The sequence below is a fragment of the Equus asinus genome, chromosome 9 (genome assembly GCF_041296235.1).
Source record: "Equus asinus isolate D_3611 breed Donkey chromosome 9, EquAss-T2T_v2, whole genome shotgun sequence".
Lineage (NCBI taxonomy): Eukaryota > Metazoa > Chordata > Mammalia > Perissodactyla > Equidae > Equus > Equus asinus.
In genome coordinates, this window is record NC_091798.1 from 84325656 (window position 1) to 84351538 (window position 25883).

Below are 25883 nucleotides of genomic sequence, written 5' to 3' on the forward strand. Positions count from 1 at the left end.
TAGGTATCAATATTAACTCCACCCTGGATCCAATAGACCTCAAGACGTCTAAGAAATTCCCTTTCACCAGTATACAGTCAGATATAGGGGAGCAAAAAGGAGTCATTGATGTATATATTTGCTGTGATATTGTAGAGTTGTTTGCCATGGGGACTCAGTTAGCTCTTTAGTCAATGAGAGAGAACAGTGGTTCAGATCTGGGAAATATTCAAGGAATTAAGGAATTGTGACTTTTTACTGAGACAATGACTTCAGATTCATGCTCATCCATTCTTGCTTTTTTAAATCCTTGTTTGCTGACTATTTATTTTGCCCCTAAGGATGGCAGGTTTTATTAATCATCTCCACAGCTCTCTGTAGGTCACAACTCCTTGTGTTGCACTTCAACCTTCTTGGCCATTATGATAATTGTGATCCCCTTGTTGTTGTAATGCAAGCACTGCCACCTGATGTCAGTTGGTTCAGATCCCTGCATCTTCATTGGTATCAACATCAACCTCTTCTACCAGCAGTGCTAGTCTGCAGCAGAAAGCCACAGGTGCACTTCTTGGTGACGTTGGTGATCCTCTCATGAGCACTTTTCTAATAGCGTGGTGACTGGTGAGCACTCTGGGCCTTCTTGTGAAACAAATCTGGTGGGACCCTTGTCCTCATATAATATATCCACTCCAGCATCCCTACTTCCTTGATTATTTTAATTCCTACTTGCATCTGAATTTTCAGTCATTTCAATTTTGTTCAGTATGAACCATTTCTTTCTCCAGACTTCTAGAAGCCAATGTAGCGCTGAGCTTTCATCATCCCCTAGGGTCCTTGCCAGGGTGTGAAATTCTGTATCCCAAGAGAGTGCCCCAAATTTAATAAACTCTTCTTTGGTTTTGTGTTCTGGCTCCCTTGGTCAAGCACCTTCAAAATCCATTATCAACGATACTCTTTTGGCTCCTGCTAGTACGTGCTGCTTAATCCTTATAGCTCCTTTGTTTTCTAGTCCTTTTCTTCCCTTATAACCATTAACACACACCATGCTGGGTTTTGCTGTGAGCAAACCCTAATTATTGATATTTAATCAGGAGAAGAGGTAGGACAGATCCTGAGGAGAACCTCTTTATCCTTGTCAGTGGCAGATATCTACATTGTCTTCCTGCAAGTAGGGAATGTATTCTTTATATACCTAATAAGGCATATGTTTAAGTAAATTTTATATACTTCCTTTTGAAATAACTTCTGTATTAGTAACAAAAATGTCTCATTGTGCTTGAATTTAGATACGCTATATTTTACAAACTGCCAATAACTTTATGACTATTCTACTTTTGGTTGAAGCTAAATTACTGTGTTTTCTCTCATTGTGTTGTTTTAATATGAATCTATGCAATACTACTTTTAATGAGCTTATATAGGAAATGTTTTTATTTAGCTTGGTCATTTGGCAGTCAAATTAATGTCATAGGTATCTAATAATCCTAAATAAGTTGCCAGTAGAGTGAATCCCACGATGTTGAAGAGTTCTGTTTGATAACACAGGTGTAATGCTCTTGTGGGTGGCCCATGTTAACAATCTCCTGTTGATCGACTTACAATTAATCATTTCTAGTGAATAATACTGTAATACAAATAAGTGAGGTAATACCTGTCCAAGTAAGAGTCATTAATAGAATATTGAGGCAAATTCACCTTGTTCTACATATAGAACTCCATTCATCACTATGCAACCCAAATATTTCAAAAATTTACTCTATAAAGACCCAGTTTGGAACATCAAATTATACTCATGGAAACTCAGAAAGCAAAAACATGACTTTATAAAAGAAAAGAAAATAGCTAGAAAGCAAAAACATGACTTTATAAAAGAAAAGAAAATAGCTAGAAAGGCAAATATTATAGGAAATACTCTTTTTTCTGACATGATTCAGGGTTTTCAAACATTTATTCACTAGAGTGAGATCTGGGTACTTGGCTATTGCCCACTGATATTTGGTCTGAGGTTAGAATTCTATGTAGACTTCATTTATGTCCCCATTTGGGATGCTGAATTATAGTCTCCTTGCTGGTTTGGTTGCCTCAGAGAGAGAGAAGTGATTTAGCCCAGTTCAATTTCAGCAAGTTGATAACTTTGCCCTTGCCCATCAGTTATCTTGAATCACAGCTGACTCTGTTAGGTGTTCTGTCATTCCACATTTCATTCTGTTTGTGCAAAATCCAGATTTGGTTTAATGCTTTCTGACCTTATGTGCAAGCTGGGTAACTCACACAATATTAGACAGAAATAATGAGCATTTAGCAGGATCCAGGTCTAATTTATAGTGAAGTGTGGGTGCACATGATCCCTGACTGCCTCTCCTGAAGTTACTTACTCTGGAAATCAAAGTCAACCAAAAGAGTCATGTAAGGTGAATGGAAACCCAGGGGAAAGTGAAATGATAGTCATGCTATATCATATTCTTTTATGTTATTTCTTTTTTATGATATAGATAACATCATATGACTTCTAAAATTGCTCTGAATGCAGATCATTGAAAATTGGTACCTAGGTTTTTGTGCTTAAAAATCCTAAATCTGTAGGTAGACAGAATTCAATGTGAGCATTCAAATATAAAAAGTAAATTCTAAAATTATGGACAGCCTATTCTGTATTTAGAGGTATAGTCCTATGGAATTTAGTTTATACTCCACAGAAAACATTCGTAAACAAATGGAGTGATAGACTTCAGCTTTGTTTAGGTCTACATTTTATGCTTTATATGTTTTTTATTAAAAAAAGAAAGGAAGAAATTAAATGGTGTTCTTACTGGTAAATGTCCTAATGGCTGTTAAAAAATTCCAATAGAAAAGTTAACCATATGTGCTAAGAGGAAATATAAGAAAATTCAAAATATCTATATACATTTCCATAATGTTATAAGTTAATTTTTCTCGGGTTTGCAATATTTAACAATTTTTGCTCTGAAGAATAGGGACTATCCAGCCTTTGTCCCTCCTTAGCCAATTTTGCTTCATGCGTAGAGACCCATTCTCCCTCTAAACAACTGATGTCCTGTAGTACCAAGCTGAATGAGGAAGAGCCAGCTAATATATTACTTTTCCTATTTTCAGTAGTGTTTTCAACTGTTCCCTGGAACAGCAAGTTTCTTGCTTTTTCCCTTAATGGCACATCACGTATGTGACTAAGTAATGTATGCATAAGCAATGTATTTCCTATACTTTGTTTTCAATATTTTTGAATTCTATAATTTTCCCATTTGCTCCCTTCTCATATTTAGCTTCCTTCTTATCAGGCTTAAACGGCATCTGTGAGGTAACATGGGCTAAACGGTGCCATTTCCTCTTTTACTGATCCCCAATGTACAAATATCTCGAGATACCACGGTTATGAAGCGCTGCCTTAGAGCTTTTCTTCTGTACATACAAATTATCTCCAGAAAAATACTATTAATTGTGACTAAACAGACACAACAAAGAGTTCCCACTACAGACATAGCTCTGTCATTCTTCCTTTGCCTAGACAAGAGTGAGCAGTCACCTGCCAAGTAGGGATAAAGAGGCTTGTTAGGGAAAGACTTGTTTGGGGAGAGGGGAGAAGGGTGAGGAGAAAGGAGAGGAAGGGAGTCACATGTTATGCATTTGTATAATTAGAATCAAATTTTATAGTATAGTTCTACATGATTCATCGAAAAAGATATCCTGGCCATGAAGACAAGCTCAGAATAGGCAAAACAATTCGCAGAATTCACACAGGCTGGAAATGACTTGCTTTCTTACAGGGGGAAGAGCCTTCAGACTATATGGAGCATTGGGTACAGTCCTCAGGAGGAACACGCCTTAGATTTGTCAGCAGAAACCATGCATACCAGAAACTATGAAAATAAACTTTTTAAATGCTAAAGAAAAAAAGTCAAACCATAATTCTACATTTAGTGCAAATATTTTTCAAAAGTAAAATGAAGACATTTTCAGGTATTATTATAGTTGAGATAATCTATTGCCACCAGAGTAGCCTTAAAAAAGTATAAAGGACATTTTTCAGACACAAAGAAAATGACAGCAGGTGGGAAATTGGATAGAGATGGTTTGCTATTGGGGTACAGTTCTTGGGAGGGCTAATATCCTTCTGATTCCCCCATATTCCTGGACTTTGCACCCAGCCCTATTTTCTGCTTGGTACACCCTGGACTACATGTCTGCGGCTCAGTGCCTGGGGTGCTTGAAAAAGTCCTGCTCAGCTTTTCAGTTGCTCAGCTGCCTCTCCTGGAAAGACATTCCTAAAGATAAGGCAGCCACAAAGCTGTGCTCAATTCTCTGGATCTCTCTTTTTCTGCATCACGACCCAGTGATTTTTCACTATCTTATCAGTTCTCTGATGTCTTCAAACAGACTTTTTAAAAACTTATTTTTCAAGCAGAGCACAGAGGACCTTCAAGGCAGGGGGTACATGGGAAGTCTCTACTTTCCACTCAATTTTGCTGTGCACCTAACACTGTCCCCAGAAAATAAAACTCTATTAAAAAATATTTTTCCAGATTTTCAGTTTTACTCAAGAGGGTGGTTCAAACTACCTAATTTTCCATGACTGGAAATTATTCATTGTTTTATTAGTCAGTAAAGACCCCAATAAAACTAAAGCTTACAATTGAAAAACGACAGCATTCGGCTTTTCTAATTCTCCTTTCCTCCGTTATTACCTTTCTGATGTCTGACCTTCTGGGCACAATTGCAGCACTTTTATGATTGTGACTATGAAAATATTCTTCACTGGGGAGTCAAATGCAGTTATATTTCCCATAATTTGTTACTTTTGGTGGTTTTCTAGATTTGATAATTGTTGCCAATCTCCTTCCAACCGCCCCATGCTCTCTCTGCTGGATTACTTTGTCCTCCGATCTGCTCCGGTTTCCTGGGAATTTTCTTCCTCACTCGTCTTATTAGATTCTCTGTATCCTGATCACATGGCTTATTCTTTCTTGATTTCATTCTTTATTTTGAGCAAAGCACAGACTCTAGTTTGTTAAGAGAAAAACTACATGTAGCAAAGTTTTTGCAATATAAATTTTCTGAAAATACCTTTAAAAAATAAGCAAACAAAAAAAACCTTGTACGAAATTGAGATACCAGTTTGGAAAGGTTGGACCTAATTTCCCTCCTTTTGACTTTTGAAGCCAATATGTTTCTGTCTTCTCTTATCTACCTTTGCTGCTGAAAATGCTATTACAATTCCCTTTCACTAACATTTTTTTTTTCCGTCTCCTTCTCTTTCTGGAAATTTCCCTGTTGCTGTGAAAGTTCATAGTAATGCAATTTGATTTATATTTGTATTTTTTAATTCACTGGCAAGATAGTATCTGTTTCATCATGGATGCTTATGTTCATAATTCTAGGAAATTTTCTTATTTATTTGATTTACTTCTTTCTCGTTTCTTCATTCTCAGTTCCTAGAATTCTCAGTAGTTGAACAGAGGGTCTGTACTATATAGTCTGCAGTCTTTTTATTATTAATTCCTTTACCTTTTTTCTTTCATAGTCTATAAGTCTCTTAGAATTTAGGTCTCAACATCTTTTTTCTCTGTCATGTATTTAATATCTGAGAGAGAATGTTTTTATTATGTTCTTCATTACACAATCCTGTTCAGCTTTCATGATCAATATCAACTTATCTATCTGACTATGCCATTTATAATTTTTAAATGTTTCTTGTATTTTCATATTGTTCCTTCCTCTTTTTCTCTCCCTCCCTCCTTCCCCTGTTCTCCTGCTTAGGTATTTATGTTTCATATTAAATTAATTCCTCAAATGGCTGGTGATTATTAGTGGTCCAATCATATTTAATCTGAAACACTAAGTACTTGATTAGAAGCTCTGTGTACATTGATAGGACTTATGAGGTGGTGCGTTTTTCCATGGAGCATGCTGATGGGAATCCAGCTGTTTCATTGGAATGTAGACAAATGTCAGGATGTAAAGATCTTGTCTTTGCCTGCTCACATTCTCTAAAGAAGAAACCATCAATTTTCCCTGTGGTAATTTTTGTCTGTGTGCTTTTATGATGCAGAAAGTCAGGGAGGAAGAAGGTGAGCTGGGGCTTTGAGGAATATTCCAGTGCCTTGGAGATTTGCAGCAGAAGGGGGCTGCCCAGCCACCTTTCATTTAGTAAGTTGGCTTTTAATTACTATCTCTGTTTTCCCTGGGACGCATTTCTCTGTCCTCTGTTATTCATGATGCTCCTGGATCTGTATGATTTGGTATTTAGTAAATTCCCCTGTCTCTTGTGAGAAAAATGGCGGGGGGTGGGGAGGAGTATAGTTGGCTCACAGCATGGGATGTGGGCAAAAATTGGGGGTCCTAATTGCTCTTAAACTTTCAACCAATTTCTTATGACTCCCCCATCCCTTGTTTTCAATGAAACTTGATGCCTTTAATTCCTGAGCCTTATCAGCATGTTGTCTGTTTCAAGAACTTGCTTTTTCCTCTTGCAACCACTTGATATTAAGTTTTCTCAACATTAGTTGCTTCTCTGATTATTTTCAATTTTCCAAAAGCTTTTTTTTTTTTTTGAGGAAGATTAGCCCTGACCTAACATCTGCTGCCAATCCTCCCCTTTTTGCTGAGGAAGACTGGCCCTGAGCTAACATCCATGCCCATCTTCCTCTACTTTATACGTGGGATGCCTGCCACAGCATGGCTTGCCAAGCGGTACCATGTCTGCACCCGGGATCTGAACCAGCAAACCCCAGGCCGCTGAAGTGAAACGTGTGCACTTAACCTCTGCGCCACTAGGCCGGCCTCCCAAAAGATTTTTTATATCATTAATAATACTTTCCTCCTCTTACTTGTACTGAATGTTGGGTTAATACTAGTTTATTGCTCCAGTCTAATTTATTGGTAATACAAGAGGAAAAGATAAAAATATGTTTCTAGTCTATCATATTTCACCAAAAGTCATATAAAATAAAGTTTACCCTTTATCCAAGCCTGAATTATTAAGAATTTTTCTCTCTTTGCTGCTATCCAATGAGCATAACTTGCTGTTTTGGTACACATTGAGTACTAAATACTTGTAAACATATTGTCAAAACACCTTACAGGTACGTGGCTTTAGTTGGTGTTCCATTCTTCAAAAGAGCATTACATTTTGAGTAGTTTATTAACGGACCAATTTAATTAGGAGAAGCAAAGATAATTCAGCTGTTGGAGAGCCAAATTTAAATGATTATGTATACTATATTCAATCTATGCTTAAGAAGCAAGTTCTGATAAAGAAGATGTGGTATATACACAGTGGAATATTATTCAGCCATGAGAAAGAAAGAAATCCTACCATTTGCAACAGCATGGAGGAAGCTTGAGGGCATTATGCTAAATGAAATAAGTCAGAGAAAGACAAATACTGTATGATCTCACTTATATGTGGAATCCGAAAAAGACGATCTCATAGAAATGGAGAGTAGAGTGGTGGTTACCGGGGCTAGGGGTCGGGGAAATGGGGAGATGTTGGTCAAAGAGTACGAACTTCCAGTTACAAGATGAATAAGTTCTGGGGATCTAATGTACAGCATAGTGATTATAGCTAATAATTCTGTATTATATACTTAAAAGTTGCTAAGAAAGTAGATCTTAAATGTTCTAACCACAAAAAAGAAATGATAACTGTGTGGCATGATGGAGGGGTTAGCTAATGCTATGGTAGTAATCACTTTGCAACATATAAGTGTATCACGTTAACACTTTGTACATCTTAACCTTACACAATGTTATATGTCAATTGTATCTCCATAAAGCTGGGGGGGAAAAAGAAGTCTAGTAGAATGTGATTATGTGAGCATAAATATTAAAAGGGTGGAAACATGTTTGTATAATAAAATAAATTGTTTAAATATAAATGAAAAGGGATTATAAGAGAAAGATAGTGTATAGAATAAAAGCATTCCTTATCAGTAATATCTGTTAGACTATGAAATACATTTTCCCTGGAAATAATCATATTCTGGTAGTTCCACATTCCTCACCACAGAAAGGCCATGAGTTCGGTTCTGTATATTCTAAAGCCATGATGATATTTACTTTATACTTCTGTTAGAACTTTATGTTATGTTTAAACTGTTGATAAAATTATGAGCTGATAAAATTTTCAAAATGATGGATAGTTTCTTTTTTCCCAACCAAGAACTAGAATTTTCTTCATAATTAAACTTCCATTGAGGAAAAATTCAGTTTCAATGATTTCAACATGCTACTCTTCCTAAAGCAAACTTCATTTATTGTACGTCAGAAACCACTGTAATGTGTGATATTAGGAGGGTAGTACTTTCATGAATGATTCATTGTTTAGTATATTAACTTGTGAAGAGGAAAATTAGAGTCATAATTCTTCTATATCTAACTTGAGACATTTTCATATAAGGAAAAGATAAATGAGTCTTTTTTATATTCCATATATCTTAAATAAAAGAATGATTAACAGTCAAAATAAATCTTAAAGTATTAAAAAACCTTAAAAATTAAGTTTTAGTTTCATTTGCCTCCAAACATATTAAAGACTCCATTTCACTTTAAAGGAACATTCTGTAATTTTATATGTCTGTAGAAATTTTGTACAATTATTGATTACAAATTAGTAATTTGAATGACATACTTTTAAGATAATGAAGCTTAGGAGTCTTTGCATTAGGCGAGTTTAAACGGGTTTTTATGCATTTATAAATATCTACTATTTGGTTTTGTGTGAATGATTTTAAAATGATAAAGTGTCTGTAATTTATGAAGTGTTCTGTGGTTTTCATTAATCTTCTTCCCTTCATAGAGCCAATCAACCACCATAAACTGTTGATTCTTTCTCAGAAGAGCCCAGACTATTAATTTTTTCATTCTTTACATTTCAAATGATCTTTTCCAGGATTAATGTTCTGAAGTATTTCCATTTTACAAAGACAGAAGTCTAAAGTCTTTGGAATAGTTTCAAAATCTTCCTGGATCTAGTTCCTGCTTAATTCTCCGGGTTCATATCCCACCAATTCTTCCCAGGGTCTTTCAATCCAGTTTTCGAACATCATTTCTTCTGTGAACAAAATGAAATTTCCCACTTCTATATATTGCCACAATGCATAGATGATGCACTCATTAAATATTTGAAGAGTGAATAAAAGATGGAGTGAAATTTGGCTCCATTATCACCCTTTTGGATAATCTTTGCTGATCTATTACTCACTTACTTACCTAACTTCTGTTCCAATGACATTTTGAATTTACACCAATATGATGCTTATAACATTCTTAAAGCTAATTGTGTATGAATTTATCACTAATCACTTTAGACTGTCCACTTAAAATTAGATGCCGTATCTTTTTGTCTTTCAGATGCTTTCCTCATGGGTGCCATTAGTCTCAGTTATTTATTGCTGAATGGTAAACCATTTCAAAGGTTAGTGACTTAAACTATTTCAAAACTTCGTGGCTTAAACAGCAACGATTTCATTTTCTCCTGTGATCAGGGCCTCAGGGAGGGCTTAGCAAGGATGGTTTTCTCTCCTCTGTGCCGAGGCTGAGGGATTATTATGCCTTCTATGTCTGACTCTCAGCTAGGATGGCTGCACTGCTGAGACCTCTCTGTACTGCACTCACAGTCCATTGTCCTTTACAACTTCTCGCCCCTTGTGGCTTTGCATCCCTCCATTCTTCAGGGTAGTTATTTCCATCTAGCCTCCCCAGTGTGACAGTCTAGGTTTCTTTATGTGGTGGCCAAGGCTTCCTAAGAAGGTGAGGAAAGAAGTTGCAAGATTTCTTAAAACCTAATGTTTGAAGTCATTCTGCCTCATTCTACTTGTAAAGCAAATCCCAGGGCCAGCCCATATTCAGTGTAGGAGAAAGATTCCGCGTCTTGACGGGAGGAGTAGCAAATTTCATAGCAAAAGGAGAAATTATAACTATCTTTGAAAAGAATCTTCCCCAGCCACTTAATGCTTGATAATTAATTTGCTGCTTTGTTGATCCTTCTCATTTGAAAAAGAGAAGTTTGATTTCTAAGATATATTTCTGCTCTAAAATATTGGATATTTTGCAACTTCCTACGTATATTTCCCAGAACAGCTTTCAGCAGCTTTTCTGTGAAAGCTAATAAATAACCAAAACAATAAGAAAGAGAATATCACTCTGGCTTAATTTTGAATAAAAATTAAACACGAATATCCTGAATTTGAGAAAAATTTATTTAAAATCTTTCTTCTGTCTCCATCTGTATAATTCATTAATATTGGTTATTCTGATATGAAAGTTAACAGTTTTGATATACACTATCCCTAAGAATCATGTTGTCAATCAAGAAGCAAGATAATTTGTCACGTAGAGACTTTTAATATTGATATATACATTTTTTCAAAGTGTGCATACAGGTGTTTCATAGAGAGAATTAAATATTTAACTCGTAAGTTGTATTTACTTACAGTTGAGGAATGAAAATAAGTGGTGATATGATAGTGATTCTCTTTTTTCTTTGAGGAAGATTAGCCCTGAGTTAACAACCACTGCCAATCCTCCTCTTTTTGCTGAGGAAGATTGGCCCTGAGCTAACATCCGTGCCCATCCTCCTCTACTTTATATATGGGACACCTGCCACAGCAAGGCTTGATAAGCGGTGTGTAGGTCCACACCCGGGATCACAACTGGCAAGGCCCGGCCGCCAAAGCAGAGTGTGTGGGCTTAACTGCTGTGCCAACAGGCTATCCCCTGATAGCGATTCTTTTTTAACTGTCTACAAGGACACTTCCAATAAACAGCATGTATTATTTACTATTCTTTTTCAATTTTCCCTACATTATATTTGCTCTGATTATATTTTTTAGGAAGCACTTTTGGGGGGACTTCGAATTTATTGATAAATTTTGGCTAGTATTTTGTATATCCTCTTGAATTTTATTCTTCTAGTAATTCATTCTTAGTGCGCAAAAAATATTGATGTGTCACAAATATGTGATTTTTTTTCTTTTACACAGTTAATGTGAGAAGGTCTATGCTGGAATACTTCAATGAGGAGTAGACACAAATCTTTAGACAGTAGCTAAAATATTCTTGAGTGTTTGCTGTCTCCTCAGAATGCGTTATTATTCATTTTATAAACAATGGCTTGTAAAGGGAGGAGACAAATGATGGACTTCCAGTCTCACCCATCTTAATCATGCCTCATGTGGCTATCTTAGCCAATCGAGAAAGGCAGATTTGCACACCCTAGTTGATAAATAAGTAGAAAGTTGGATATGATTTAGAAGAAATTACTTCATAAACAAATACCACCTAAACAAGAATTTATGTTTCATATGTTTTCTCCTCATTAACACAGTCTTTTAGACTGTAATTCAAAGAATTATTTTTCAGCTGTCACACAGGTGAATTGGTGGTTATAAATTTCATAGAATCCTGCTTTGGGTGACTTTAACATCTTTATATGTGCTCTCTGGAAGAAGTAGATTTTAGGAGTCCAGCAGCAATTGAGCTACTCGACAGAATTTAAAGCCCAAGATTTTAGGATTGATAGAAACCTCAGCTAACAAAACTATTTACTAGCGGATTAAAGATCTGGAAGAGATTGAGTTTTTCCCATTAATCTGAAGAAATCTTCACTTGCAAACTACCCTGTACCATTGATGTGTCAGTATCAAGTCAGAAAAGCACACAACACTGTTCGAATGCCCAGCTGGAAGTAAACTGCAGAACTACAACTTTTCCCTTTTCTTCTTCTTTATATATTCTATCTACTACTCTCTTTGTTTGACTAAATTTTGTTTCTTGTTTTTGTTTTGTAAATCAATGTTATTTCTATTTATATATGAAGTAGAGTGTAATCCTATAATCTCTTTTCAACTTCATTATTATCATGATAAATTTCGTAGTTATGGTAAAATGTTTAAGTCATGAAGCTAACGTCCAATTTGGAAGGGCAATGTTTACTATATGTGTAGTCAGAAGTTGGTAAGATAAAGAAAACTTATCAATTCTGAATAAAAAGTGATATGAAAACATTTTGTCCTCTAGTCAGGAATGCATTGAACTGAAAAGGACAAATCTTTTGAGAGTGTAGTCCCATAGTTGAAGTTTAATTCCTATTGTTACACAGCATGACCCAACATAAATATTCTTTTTTGAATATACTTCAATTTTTGGAGTAGTTTTAGGTTCACAGCAACATTGAGCAGATGGTACAGAGATTTCCCATATACTCCGTGGCCCACAGATGCACAGCCTCCCGCACCGTCAGCATCCTGCACCACAGTGGTACATCTGTTAGAATTGATGACCTACACTAACACATCACTATCACCCAGAGCCCACAGCTTACATTAGGGTTCACTCTTGGTGTTTTACATTCTATGGCTTCGGACAAATGTCTAATGGCACGCATCTATCATTATGGTATCATACAGAGTAGTTTTACTCCCCTACGAGTCCTCTGTGCTCTGTTTATTCATCCCTCCCTGACCCCAAACCCCAGCAAACACTGATCTTTTTACTGTCTCCATAGTTTTGCTTTTTCCAGAATGTCATATAATTAGAATCACATATTATGTGGCCTTTTCAGATTAGCTGCTTTTACTTAGTAACATGCATTTAAGCTTCCTCTGTGTCTTTTCATGGATCGAGAGTTCATTTTCATTTTAGAACTGCATGCTATTCCATCGTCTGGATGTATTACTGTTTATTCATTCACCAACTGAAAGGCCTTTTGGTTACTTCCAAGTTTTGGAAATTCAGAATAAATCTGCTATAAACATCGGCATGCAAGTTTTTGTGTGGACTCAAGTTTTCAACTCCTATGAGTAATCACCAAGGAGCATGATTGTTGGAGCCTATGGTAAGAGTATGTTGAGTTTTGTAAGAAACCACCAAACTGTCTTCCAAACTGGCTGTACCATTTTGCTCCAGTAATTGAATGAGAATTCCTGTTGCTCCACAACCTTGCCAGCATTTGGTGTTTGCAGAGTTCCGGATTTTGACCATTGTAATAGATGTGTGGTGGTATCTCATTGTTTTCATTTGCATTTTCCTGATGACATATGAAGTGGAGCATCTTTTCATATGCTTAATTGCCATTCATAAATCTTTTATGAGGTATTGTTAAGGTCTTTGTTCCGTTTTTTTAAAAGGGTTGTTTGTGTTCTTATTGTTGAGTTTTAAAAATTCTTTGTATATTTTGAAATGCAGGCCTTTATCAGACATATCTTTTGCAAATATTTTCCCCCGATCTGTGACTTGTCTTCTCATTCTATTGACATTGTCTTTTGCAGAGCAGAAATTTTTAATTTTAATGAAGTCCAGCCTCTCAATCATTTCTTTCATGAATTTTTCCTTTTGTATTGTATTGTAAAAGTTATCACCACATTCAAGGTCATCTAGATTTTCTCCTATGTTATCTTCTAGGAGTTTTGCAGTTTTTCATTTCACACTTAGGTCTATCATCCATTTTGAGTTAATTTTTGTGAAGAATGTGAGATCTGTGTCTAGATTCTTTTTCTTTTTGTTTTTTTGGTGAGGAAGATTCACCCTGAGCTAACATCCAATGCCAATTTTCGTCTTTTTTTTTCTTTTCCTTGAGGAAGACTAGCCCAGAGCTAACATCTGTGCCAATCTTTCTCTATTTTTTGTACGTAGGATGCCTACACAGCATGGCTGATAAGTGGAGTAGGTCTGTACCCAGGATCCTAACCCACAAACTCTGGCTGCTGAAGTGGAGCATGCAGAACTTTAACCACTAGGCCATGGGGCCAGGCCCCCTTTTTCTTTTTCTTTCTTTCTTTTTTTTTTTTTTTTTAATGAGAACGTCCAGTTTTTCCAGCATTTTTTTGTTGAAAGAACTATCTTTTCTCTATTGTGTTACCTTTGCTCCTTTGTGAAAATCAGATGCCTGCATTTATGTGGGTCTTTTTCTAGACTCCCTGCTCTGTTCCATTTATCTGTCTATTCTTTTACTCATACCACACTGACTTGATCACCATGTCTTTATAGGAAGTCTTGAAGTTGAGCAGCATCTCCAACTTTGTTCTTCTCCCTCATTGCTATGGTGGGTATTCGGGCTCTTTTGCCTCTCTATATAAACTTGAGGATGAGTTTGTTGCTATCCATAAGATAACTTGCTGAGAGTTTGATTGGGATTGCATTGAATCTATCGATCAAGCTGGGAAGAACTGACATCTTGTCAATATTGAATCTTCCTATCCACAAACATGGAATATCTCTTATTTAGTTCTTTGATTTGTTTCCTCAAGTTTTATAATAAAATTTCTTTAAATATGACCTCCTTCCACACTAAGGATTTCTGAAAAAATGCACTTTTATGAGAAGACTATAAAAAAATAATAATTTATAATTTGTTTTCCTCTTACTGTCTGAAAGGAGCTAACTGAGAAAATCAGAATGCGTTGAGTTGAGTAGTGTTCAGAAGAGAGATGGTGAAAATTAATTTTTGCATTTATAAAATCTCTTAGAGGCATCATGTAAATTAGAAAACTGAATCCTGACTCATATCTGCCAAATTTTCTTCTAATAGTGGAAACAATGAAAAGAGCTTTGGCTAAATGGATCAATTTCATACTAATTGAAATCCAAACTTCACAAGTTTTGCTCTGACTTGTGGTTTGCCAACACCAATTTATATACCAGTTTATGCCTGAGTTCATAATACAATTTTCTAGGAAAACCTATAGAAAAGAAGTTTAATTGGGTGTTTCAAGTATTGAATATGATATTGAATATGAAGAAAATATGATTTTGGCACTTGTACTTTCTATGAGAGTGACATCTTGAGATAAATTTTGTAAACTTCTAAAAAACATTATTTCATTACTAAATGTAACAGAATAAATGGCAGTATATTTTAAGTATATGAGGAATGGTATAGTTTTAAGAGGTATATGATTTCTAAGGAGGAGGACATAATTATGATGTTTAAATAGTCTTCTTATAGAAATATAAATATGTGAGCTGAAAGAGGACACTTCTTTGTTACAGATGAGCTATCTGCAATTGTTATTTTATTTAAAAATTTAACAATAATTCAATCATACAGAATATTGACATGATCTTTTCCCCTTTATTCATACAAAATATGTCAAACATTTATATATACTTGAGATTTGTCCGAAATTATTTCCCCCATCCTTTTTTCAGAAAATGCACATGCCAAACTGCTGACATATGAAAATAATGATGGCTGCTTGTCTCTACAAAATAGCATTATCATTTACAACACCCTGAGCAACACAGATATACCTAGGGTTTAAAGCTTCCCTGGGATTTTGTTGGAATAATTATGTCTCAGAAAGGGATCGTCCTCCACTTTTTCTTCACCCCCTGCTGGACATCATCAAAACAGTAGAGGAGAATATGGGATCCTCACATCTCTGCTGCCTTATGGTCTGTCAAAAATATGAGTCGTTGAAAATTTGCTTTGTAACTATATGCTTTCATACTATGTTTTATGAAAAATTTGATGGGCTTTTGAAGTCAAATATAATATAATTATAATAACTTTAAAAAAACTGGAAATAAATATCAAGTAAGCCCAAACAGAAACAGTCAAACAGAAAGTCTACACTGCTCACCACAAAAGGTCAACTGAAGTTCACAAACATTCATTTTTCACTATGTAATTTGTGAATAAAATCATACAACAGTTTTTCAGAACTTTGTAATTTTTCTCTCATGACTGTCCAAATCATTCTAGTTCCGTGAATTGTACCACACCTCAATATCTCTTTTTTTCCCTGACTTTGTTGGACATTTCTTAAGTTCTTCTTTTTATATATTTGAATTCTTGGCATCATTGTCATTCTTGATCACTCCTTTTTTCTTAAACTAATCCTCCCTTGGCTTTTTTGGCACCACACTCTCTAGTTTTCATATTGCTTCTCTGATAACTTCTCTGTCTTGGCAAATACCTCTTCCTCTCATTTTCTTTAAATGCTGGTGAAATTTACAATCTGTTTTCTTATGTGCTTTTGTTATATATGAAATTAGTTTTTATGTATTCAAAACAATCATACATTGTTTCATATCATAGTTAGACTTTCTTTTCTTGTCTTGAGATTATATTTTCCACCTATATTTTTAACAAGATTTTTATAGTTTAATTCACCATTACACATTATCTGGAGTGTACTTTGCTTCAAGGTAGGAAGTAGAAATCTAAATTTATTTTTCCTCCAAATAGCTAGGCATTACAGTGATCTTTAGTGGGGTATTAAATCCAATATATAGTGATATCTATTTTTGGATTCTCTTCTTTTTTGTTTATCTGGCTAACTATTCATTCCTTTTCATGGTCCCTTTGGATTTGCGCTCTTTTCCTTTTGTCCCTTTTACCATGGCATCTTTGTGGGTATTGGTTGTTGTTGCTGCTGATATTCTGCTTCCATCTCCACCTCCCAATAATTTTTTACGAGCTTCTGATTATGACTCGATTATCGCAAGGTCAGAGCTAGAACAAATTCCATCATTACGTGCTCTCATTGTGCCCTACGATTCTCTTACAGCACTTACTACCATTGTCATTTTTACACAAATTAATGGAACTCTTTGATTGACGCCTGTTTACCTCTTCAGAGGCCACAACAATGCCTCTTTTTGTCACTATTGTGTTCTCAGTGTTCACTGTACTGCCTAGTATGGAATAGACGCTCAATAGCCTTGTTGAACAGTTTAGATCTTTGGTATTTTCTTGACGTGGTATTGCAGAAGAAGAATTATATTTAACCAATCAAAGGAAATGAGCTTCCTTCTAAGATTTTGTGAAGAAGTATGTCCAAATTTTTCCCTTGTAGTAACAGTATGGCATGAGCAAGACAAGAATTACTATCTCATTCAATGAATGAGAAAACTAAGACTGATTGATTTGTTTGTCCAATGAAACACCACTCTTAAGCAGAAGATCCAGTATTGAAAACTATTATTTGTTATAAAGTAGAGCCTTTATTTCTTTATTCCATGTTAGATCTCTGTATTCATAAAACTTACCCACTCAATATGGGCAATAATTAATTTTTAGAAACTATCACAAATCTCTCATTAACATTGTCTTAAAGTGGATTTTTTCTAAGATTGTCCTTTACTATATGATTTTGAAAACACAAATTTAGTAAAATAGATATTAACCCCAACATTATCTGGAAAACGATAATAATTATTCAGAAAGGTTTAACTTCCTAATTTTTCTTCCATAAAATTAGTTATCTCACTATAATCCATCCCCCCCAAATATGCACATCTTACCATATGGTAAATGAGTTAGGAGATATCTTTTTAAAATCTTATTAACGTACTGATATAAGTTGTTTTACTTTTTAATTAATAGGCTTTGTTTTTACATTTACGGAAAAATTGATCAGAAGGTACAGAGAGTTCCCACATCCCTCCTCCCCTCCCCCCACCCCCGAACACATTTTCCCATAATTTTAACATTAATTTGCATTAGTGTGGTACATTTGAAGAATTCTAAAGAAACTTGTAGAATCAATATTAATACACTATTACTAACTAAAACCCATAGTTTATCTTGAGGTTCACTCTTTGTGTTGCACAGTTATATGGCTTGAAAAATGAATAATGTCATGTATCCACCATTACAGCAGCATACCTAAAAATCCCCTATACTTCACCTGTTCATTCTTTCCTCCCTCCTTGCCAATCCCTGCCAACCACTAATCTTGTTACTGTCTCTAGTTTTGCCTTTTTGAGAATGTGATATAATTGGAATCATACAGGCTTTTCAGACTGGCTTCTTTCACTGAGTAATATGTATTTAAGATTCCTCCATATCTTTTCATGGCTTGATAGCTAATCTTTTGTGTCACTGACTAATATTCCATTGAATGAATATACCACAGTTTGTTTATCCATTCACCTATTGAAGGATATCTTAGTTGCCTCCAAGTTTTGGTAATTGTAACTAAAGCCACTATAAACATTTGTGTGCATGTTTTTGCGTGGACATAAAGTTTTCAATTCATTTGGGTAAGTACCAAGGAGCTCAATATCTGCATCATAACGTAAGCAATGTTCATGAAAGTGCCAGATTGCTTTCCAAATGACTGAACCATTTTCCATTCCCACCAGCAATGAATGAGAGTTTATGTTGCTCAACATCCTCATCAATATTTGATGTTGTTTTGACTTTCAGCATTCTAATCAGCGTGAAGCAGTATTATATTATTGTCTAATTTGCAATTCCCTAATGACATATGATGCCGAGCTTGTTTTACATGTGCTTGTTCATCATCTTTATATCTTCTTTAATGAGGTGTCTTTTCAGATCTTTTGTCCATTTATTATAAATTTGATGCTTCTTTTCTTATTATTGAGTTTTAAGGGTTCTTTGCATATTTTGAATAAAGGTCCTTTATTAGATACGTGTTTTGCAAGTATTTTCTGCCAGTCTGTGGCTCATCTTTTCATTTTCTTGATGTTGACTTTCACAAAACACTTTTGAATTTTAATGAAGTGGAACTTTTCAACTTTTTCTTTCATTGATGCTGTTTTGGGTGCTGGATCTAAAAAATCATCATTAAGCCCAATGTAACCTAGATTTTCCTTTATGATATCCTTTAAAAGTTTTATAGTTTTATATTTTAAATTTAGGTCTATAATGGGCTGGCCTGGTGGCATAGTGGTTAAGTTTGCACGCTCCACTTCTGCAGTCTGGGGTTCACAGGTTCAGATCCCAGGTGCAGATCTACACACTACTCATCAAACCATGCTGTGGCGGTGTCCCACATACAAAATAGAGAAAGATTGGGACAGATGTTAGCTCAGGGACAATCTTCCTCAAGCAAAATGAGGAAGATAGGCAACGGATGTTAGCTCAGGGTCAACCTTCCTCACCAAAAAAATAAAATAAAATAAAATAAAAAAATAAATTTAGCTCTGTGGTCCATTTTGAGTTAATGTGTCTGAAAGGTTAATTGTTTATGTATAGATTCATGTTTTTTACATGTGAATGACTAGTTGTTCCAGCACCTTTTATTGAAAAGACTATCCTTTCTCCATCAAATTGCCTTTGCTCTTTTGTCAAAATTCAGTTGACTGCAATTGTATGGATTTCTTTCTAGGGTCTCTATTCTTTTCCATTGATCTATTTGCCTATTCTTTCCTCCGTACTAGATTGTCTTAATTACTGTAGCTTTATAGTAAGTCTTGAAATTGAATGGGACCAGTCATCCAAATATTTTCTTCCTCTTCAATATAGTATTGGCTGTTCTGGGGCTTTTGCCCTTCCATATAAAGTAGAGAATACGTTCACCAATATCCACAAAATAACTGACTCGAATTTTGATTGAGATTGCATTGAATGTACAGATCAAATTGTGAAGAACTGACATCTTAATGATATTATCTTCCTATCCATGAACATTAATTATCTCTCCATTTATTTAGTTTATTTCTTTCATTAGATTTTTACAGCTTTGCTCTTAGAGAGTTTTATCTAAATATTTATCTTTGGCATTCTAGTATAATTGATGTATTTTCAATGGATAATTGCAGATTTACAGGAAAGTATTTGAATTTTGCACATAAAATTTATATCCTGAATATTTGCTATAACTGCATATTATTTTCAGGAATTTTATTTTATTCTTTTGTATTTTCTACATAAACAATCATATTCTCTATAAACAAAGACAGTTTTATTTCTTCCTTCTAAGTCTCTATTTCTTTTACCTCATTTTTTAATTTTTTAAATTTATTTTCGGATGTACTTCATATTTCGAATTCTGTGTACATTACATCATGTTCACCACCTGAAAACTAATTATAGTCCATGCCCTCACATGTGAGCCTAATCACCTCTTTTGCCCTCCCCCCTCCCCACTTCCCCTATGGTAACCACCAGTCCAATCTCCAATGCTATGAGTTTCTTGTTGTTGTTTTTATCTTCTACTTATGAGTGAGATCATATGGTATTTGACTTTCTCCCTCTGACTTATTTCACTCAACATAATACCCTCAAGGTCCATCCATGTTGTCACAAATGGCCAGACTTCATCATTTCTTATGGCTGAGTAGTAGTCCATTGTGTATAAATACCACATCTTCTTTATCCATTCATCCCTTGATGGGCACCTCAGTTGCTTCAATGTCTTGGCTATTGTATATAATGCTGCAATGAACATAGGGGTGCAAGTATCTTTATGCCTTTGTTTTCAAGTTCTTTGGCTAAATACCCAGCAGTGGGATAGCTGGATCATATGGTAGCTCTATCTTTAATTTTCTGAGGATACTCCATACTGCTTTCCATAGTGGTTGCCCCAGTTTGCACTGCCACCAGCAGTGAACAAGGGTTCCCTTCTCTCCACATCCTCTCCAACATTTGTTGTTTCCTGTCTTGTTAATTATAGCCATTCTGACCAGAGTGAGGTCATACCTCATTGTAGTTTTGATTTGCATTTCCCTGATAGCTAATGATGTTGAGCATCTTTTCATATGCCTGTTGCCATCCATATATCTTCTTTGGAGAAATCTCTGTTCAGATCTTTTGCCCATTTTCTAATTGAATTGTTGATATTTTTGTTGTTGAGCTGCATTAGTTCCTTGTATATTTTGGGTATTAACCCCTTATCTGATATATGGTTTGCAAATATCTTCTCGCAATTGTTAGGTTGTCTTTTCGTTTTGTTGATGGTTTCCTTTGCTGTGCAAATGCTTTTTAGTTTGATGTAGTGCCATTTGTTCATTTTTTCTTTTGTTTCCCTTGCCCGGTAAGACACGGGACTTGAAAATATGCTGCTCAGACTGATGTCAAAGAGTGTACTGCCTATGTTTTCTTCTAGAAGTCTCATGGTTTCGGGTCTTACATTCAAGTCTTTATTTTGAGTTGATTTTTGTGCATGGTGTAAGGGAATGGTCTACTTTCATTCTTTTGCAGGTGGCTGTCCAGTTTTCCCAACACCATTTATTGAAGAGACTCTCCTTTCTCTGTCGTATGCTCTTGGGTCCCTTGTTGAATATTAGCTGTCCATAAACGTATGGGTTTACTTCTGGGCTCTTGATTCTGTTCCATTGATCTGTGTGTCTGTTTTTGTGCCAGTACCATGCTGTTGTGGTTACTATGGTTACTATATCTTTTATCTCATTTTTTTAGATTGCATTAGCTAAGACTTCCAGTATAGTGTTGAATAAGAGTGGTGGGAAAAACCATGTTTGCCCTATTCTTGGTCTTGGGGGAAAGCTTCTATGTTCTCACCATTAAATATTGTGTCAACTGTCGGATTTTTTTTTGGCTATTTTTCGTTTGTTTGTTTTGCCTTGTTTTTGTAGATGTTCTTTTTTTGTTTTTTTTTTTTTGAGGAAGATTAGCCCTGAGCTAACTACTGCCAATCCTCTTCTTTTTTTTTTTTCTAGATTGGCACCTAGGCTAACAACTGTTGCCAATCTTTTTTTTTTTTTCTGCTTTATTTCCCAAACCCCCCCGGGACATAGTTGTATATCTTAGTTGCAGGTCCTTCTAGTTGTGGGATGTGGGACGCCACCTCAACGTGGCCTGACAAGCGGTGCCATGTCCGTGCCCAGGATCTGAACCCTGGGCCACCGTAGCGGAGCGCACGAACTTAACCACTCGGCCACAGAGCTGGCCCCCAATCCTCCTGTTTTTGCTGAGGAAGACTGGCCCTGAGCTAACATCCATGCCCATCTTCCTCTACTTTACACGTGGGATGCCTACCACAGCATGCCTTTTGCCAAGTGGTGCCATGTCAGCACCCGGGATCCGAACTGGTGAACCCCAGGCCTCTGAGAAGCAGAACATGGGAACTTAACCGCTGCGCCACTGGGTCGGCCCCTGTAGATGTTCTTTATCAAGTTGGTTTGGTCATGTTGTACAATTCCTTTTACACATTGTTGAGTTTTATTTGCTAATATTTTGTTGAGGATTGTTGCATTTATGTTCTTTCAAAGAACTAGCATTTAATTTCATTGATTTTCTGTATTGATTTCATGTTTTCAATTTCACTGATATCTGCTTTAGTTTTCATTATTTCCTTTTTCTCCTTACTTTGGATGTAATTTCTTCTTATTTTTCTACTTTCCTGTGAGGAAAGATTAAATTATTGACCTCAGTGTGTTCTTTTCTAAAGTATTTATTCAATGCTATAATTTTTTCTCAAAGAACTGCTTTAGCTGCACCCAACACATTTCGATAAGTTATATTTTCATTTTTATTTAGCTTAAAATATTTGAAAATTTCTTTTGGACTTCTTCCTTGACCCATGTGTTATTTAGCCATATATATTTTTTTTAAATTTCCAAATATTTGAATATTTTCAAGCTATTTTTCTGTTATTGATTTCTAGTTTAATTCTGTTGAGCATATTTTATATCATGTCTTTCTTTCTAAAATTAAGGTGGGTTTCATGACCCAGAATATAATCTATCTTGGTGATCTCCCTGTGTGCTTGCAAAGAGTGTATATTCTGCTGTTGTTGGATGAAGTATTCTATCAATGTCAATTTGATTGGTTTGACTCATGTTACTACTTGTTTCAACTATAAGCTTTCTGATGTTATGTTTGCTGGAGCTGTCCATTGCTTATAAATGGGTGTTGAAGTCTCCAACTATAGTAATGAATTAATCTATTTCTTATTGTAGTTGTATCAGTTTTGCCTCACATATTTTGACAGTCTGTTGTTAGGTGCATATACAGTAAGGGTTGTTATTCCTGGAAGATTGACCTCTTTATTATCATGTAATATCCTTCTTTATCTTTGATAATTTTCTTTGGTCTGAAGCCTACTTTGTCTGAAATTAATGTAGCTACTGTAACTTTATTTTGATCAATGATAGCATGGTATATCTTTCTCCTTTTTACTTTTAATCTATCTGTCTTTAATTTAAAGTGAATTTCTTGTAGTCAACGTATAGTTGAGTACTTTTTTATCCACTCTGACAGTCTCTGTCTTTTAATTTTTATATTTACACCATTCACATTGAAAGTGATTATTGATATAGTTGATTTAATGTCTATTATATCTGTAACTATTTTCTATTCATTGTCCTTGTCCTTTGTTTCTTTTTGTCTTCAACTCTTTCTTCCTTTTCTGATTTTAATTCAACATTTTATATGATTTCATATCAGTTGTATTTATTTTAAAGATTTTTTAAGTGGTTGCCCTAGAGTTTACAGTATACACTTACAACTAATCTAAGTCCACTTTCAACTAACACTATACTGCTTCCTGGATAGTGCAGGTGCCTTAAAACAGTATACCCAATTCCTCCTGCCTGTCTTGTATAACACTTTTGTCATTCATTTCATCTATCATTAAGTTATAATCACCAAACACATTTTGCTAATATTATTTTGAGCAAATTGTTGTGTGTTAGATCAACTAGGAATATGAAAAAGAAAATACTTTTATTCTACCTTCCATTATTCCTTCTTTAAAACTCTTTCTTTATATACATCTGAATTTATGACATACCATTTTCCTTCTCTCTGAATAACTTCTTTTAACATTTCTTACTTGGTAGGTCTATTGGTGATAAATTCCCTCAAGTTTTGTTTGTCTGAGAAAGTCTTTATTTCTCCTCCACTTTTGAAGGATAATTTCACTGGATACAGAATTCTAATTTTTGTTTTTTCTGACACTGAATTTTACTCCCCTGTCCTCCTGCTTGTATGGTTTTTGAAGGGAAGTCCTATGTAATTCTTATCCTTGTTCCTCTGTAGGTAAGCTTCACCATACACCCTGAGCTCTTTAAATTTTTACCTATGTCTCTTTGATTTTTTGCTTTTTGAATATGAAATAACAGGTGTAAATTTTTTGGATTTTTTACTGCTTAGTGTTCTCTGAACTTCCTGGATCAGTGGTTTGGTGTCTATCATTAATTTAGGAAAAAGATGAGCCACTTTTACATCAAATATTTCTGTTTCCTTTCTCTCTTTCTTCTCCTATATTCTTATATTCTCATTACAGTTATGTTAGACTTTTATAATTGTCCTTCAATTTCCTGGATACTCATTTTTTTCTTTCTTTTTTCTCTTGTTTTTTAGTTTGGGAAGTTTTTATTGACATATCTCTTAGCTCACTTATTTTTTCCTTGTCTGTGTTCAGTCTACTGATGAATGCTTCAAAGGCAATATTCATTCCTGTTATAGCCTTTTTGATTTCTAAGATATCCTTTTGATTCATTCTTTGAGTTTTTGTCTCTCTGATAACAATTACCCATCTGATTTTGCATGTTGTTCACATTTTCTGTTAGAGTTCTTACCATATTAATCACAGTTATTTTAAGTCTCCAGTCTGATAATTCCAAAGTGTTTTCCATATCTGAGTTTGATTCTAATCCTTGCTTTGTCTTTTCAAATTGTTTTTATTTCTCATTTATATTGCCTTGGAACTTTTTTGTTGAAAGCTTGACATGATTATCTAGAAAAAGGAACTGTGATAAACAAGCAGTTAGTGTGAGGTTTTATGTTTATCTGGCTAGGAGGTAGGCTCTGTTTACTCTTTTCTGTAGTGGTAGGTGTTAGGGCTAATATTTCCACTAGTGTCCTTATTTTTGTCTTTCTTGTTGTCTTGGACTTCGTTAGAGATTCTTTTTAAGACAAGGTCTGAGCCCGGCTGTTCTTTTAGGTGTAATCCACTGGTATTATACAGTAGCCTGATTGATGCGGTGGTAAGATGTGAGGAGAGGAGAAGCATTCTATAATCCTATGGTTATATCTCAGTCTTTTGGAGAGCCTGTGTCCCTAGGCTGTGATCTTCATAATTCTCAGCTTTCTTCCCAGCCCCCTCCTTTGGTGAGACAGGAAGGCTAGAGGGAGGTGGAGTTGGGGGTATTTTCTTTCCCCTAAGTTGGTTAGAAAATTTTTCTTAGGTCTTCATCCTGATAATCTGAGTGGGCTCCTAAACGTAAAACTTACAAAAGTTTGGGCTTCCCTCTAAGACTGTACCTCTAGAGTTTTTAACATTGAAGCTAGTCCATACTGAGTCTCCAGAAATTCATCAATTACACTTTAACTGTACCTACTAGAATTGGCTCTAGTGGTGGATTTCTGCTTCTGGGTTTTTGCTTCCGGTAAGCTGTGACTCTTGGTATCCTCTTTTCTCTCCCGTTTTCAGGGAAGTGGTTTGTCCTGATACCTCAGTTCTCTGAAGGATCTAAGAAGAGCTGTTGACTTTTAGCTTGTTCAGGTTTTTCGTCATTGTGAGAACAAGAGTGATGCTATCTAAGCTCTTTATATGCTGGACTGGAAACTGGAAGGGTGTTTTTTTTTTTTTAATAATCATTTTATCCCTTTCTGCTCTCTTTTTCTTTTGGTATCCTAGGCAGTCCTGAATTATATATATGCCAGTAGTCATTTGCTATTCTGAATCAATCACTGGCTATACTTTGTATCTTACTGATTTTAAAAATGTTAAATGAAAGAAATTACCTCAATATCTTTGTCTAATTTGAGGTTATTAGCCTAAAATGTGCACAGCTTCCTTGACACATTTCCTTGCACAGCTAAATTTTACTTTATCAATACAAAAGTATATTAAAATTTTAAAATATCATTTAACTAGTCAAAGATATAGTTTCCTTAATTTATCAAGAAAATTTTTATGTTTTTGAGGGTGGAGCCTTCTACACTTTAAGAACATGAATATAACTAGTTTTACATTTTGTTGGAAGTCCCAATGATTCATAAAAATGGCTAAAAAAGTTAGAAAGCACAGTGCCTAGTTAATCTGCAATTTGGGCAATCATAATGAAGTACACAAGAATTAAATGTTTTTATTAAACAGGACCAAGGAATGCATTATGAGAAAACATCTTTGGGTGAATTTTTATGGAAACTATGCTATAATATGTTGGTGACATCAAAGTGAAATGTTCATACAATTTATACATCCAGGAAATTAAGTGCAACTCTA